A 2,235-nucleotide genomic window follows, 5' to 3' on the forward strand; every position below is an offset into this window, starting at 1 on the left:
CTGACTCCACAGCAATAGGTTGGTTGGTTGCTGAGTATTGGAGCTTTTTTTTAAAATCATGGGGAAAAATAGATTACATTTTTCTTTTAAGCAAAATGAAGACTACTTTTTAGAAGATAAGACAAAAGCCTGGCCAGTCTAGGTGGCTAGAGATTGCATTGGACTAAGTGGCCCATGAAGAAAATCCAACACCAGAGCAATGAGAGCAGGAAGGGAGATAATGGAACGGACATGAGATATTCCTGTGCAACAGTGGATGAATATGGGGGGGGGGAGTGAACTGGGTGATTAGGAAGGGAGGAAGAGGGGAGTAAAATGTGCAACAATGAATAAATGAAATCTAACTTCCCTGTAAAATTTTGTTAAAATCACAATTTAAATAAAAAACCCCTTTATTTTATAAAAAGCCCTTGTCTGCTAGCCAAAGGTTAGATGTTCAAAGCCACTAGATACTTTAAGGAAGAAAGATGAATCAATTTGCTCCCATAAAGATTTGAAGCCTTGGACACTCGATAAGGTAATTCTTCCCTTCCTAGGAATCAGATTTGATTCAATGGCAATGTGGCTAATTAGAGGGCCACTAAAAACACCTGTCAATCTGGTTCTATAAGGATGACGGTCAAGAAAGCCCAATGGGAAGTTCTGCTTTGTCACATGGCTCCTATGAGTTCAACACAACTTAATAGTACCTATAATAACAATAAGATGTAAGTTTAAACTAGGCAACTAACAGGTTCAACTGTTTCCTGTTTTACCATGGCTTGATCAAGAATGGCAATCCAGGGAGGAAATGATTGTGCTGTATTAGAATTTGAACTAGTCAAGAAGATAGAAGACTTGTTTTAGTAAGACACATCATAATGAAAACCTAGAGAAGGCAGGTTTTAATGAAAGCAAGAAAATAAAGTTATAATTGTATTCTTGAAAAGGGAAAAGAAGATTCCAAAGGATTGGCAAGCTATCAAAGTTGTAATTCAGTCTTTGTAATTACAAGTGTTGTTCATGCTGAAAACAAAAAGAGAAGACGTGTAGAACCAAAGGGTGGCACATACTCTGAAAAAGGACATGTGCAAAACTATAGAGAGAGAGCCACCCAAGATGACGTATAAGATGTTTGAGGACCAGAATGAGCTGAGGCTGAAGGAAGAAACAGGAGCAAGGAAGCAAGAGACGAACTGTTTGAAGTCCCTGATGATGGCAACGAAGTAAACAGCTCCTTTTGTCTTGTTTGTCAGGGATAGGGTCTGTGCAGTGGTGTAGTGGTGAAACCTTCAGCTGCCAATCAAATGGTCAACAATTCAAACCTACTGGGTGCTCTGCAGGAGGAAGATATGGCAATCTTTGCAAAGATTCACAGCTTTGGAAATCCTACAGTGCGTCCTCAAGGGTTGCTATGAGTCTGTATTTTTTTTCCCCTCATTAGACTAATCTTCAGACTGGATAGGGTGGAATAAACACTGTTAAGGGAAAAATTGAAGCCCAGGATGAAAGAAAGGAGTGCGAAGCTGCTGTAAATGGGCCTGTTTTCTGATTCTAAATGAGTTACAATGCAATGCTCTCAGAGAACCAGAGAACGTGGGAATTTACCTGAAGAAGCAGTTGTGATGACAGAGGAGGGGAGAAATGCAGGTGAGCAAATGCTGCTGTTGTCAGGTGTCATCAGGTCAGTTCGGGTCATTGTGACTCTGTGTGCCATATAACTAACTAAACACTGCTGGTTCTGTGTCAGCCTGTCAATGACTGTTTTGCTTGAGTGCATTGCTGCAGTCGCCATGTTAAATTGTCTTGTTGAGGATCTTCCTCTCTTTTGCTGACACTCTATCAAGCATGACGTCTGTCTTCCAAGACTGGTTCCTCCTGATAATATTTCCAAGTATGTGAAACAAAGAATCTCTGGTATCATATCTAATGAGCATTCTAGATGCAGAAGTCAGGACAGATTTGTTCTCTGGCAGGTCATAGTATGTTGACTGTTCTTGGCCAACATCACAATTCAAAGTCATCAATTCTCCTTTGAGATTATTGGAAAATATAGAATCCAGATTTGGAAAGAGCCCCAGATACCTGGTTTAACCCTTAATTATTGGAAAATATAGAATCCAGATTTGGAAAGAGCCCCAGATACCTGGTTTAACCCTTAATCTGTTGCATAGCAAATGCACATAAAACTCCAAACCACTGCTGTCAAGATGATTCAGACTCATAGCGACCCTCCAGTGGGTTTCAAAGCCTGGT

This window comes from Elephantulus edwardii, unplaced genomic scaffold (genome assembly GCF_000299155.1).
Source record: "Elephantulus edwardii isolate Elephantulus edwardi_28Jun2011 unplaced genomic scaffold, EleEdw1.0 scaffold00036, whole genome shotgun sequence".
Classification (NCBI taxonomy): Eukaryota; Metazoa; Chordata; class Mammalia; order Macroscelidea; family Macroscelididae; genus Elephantulus; species Elephantulus edwardii.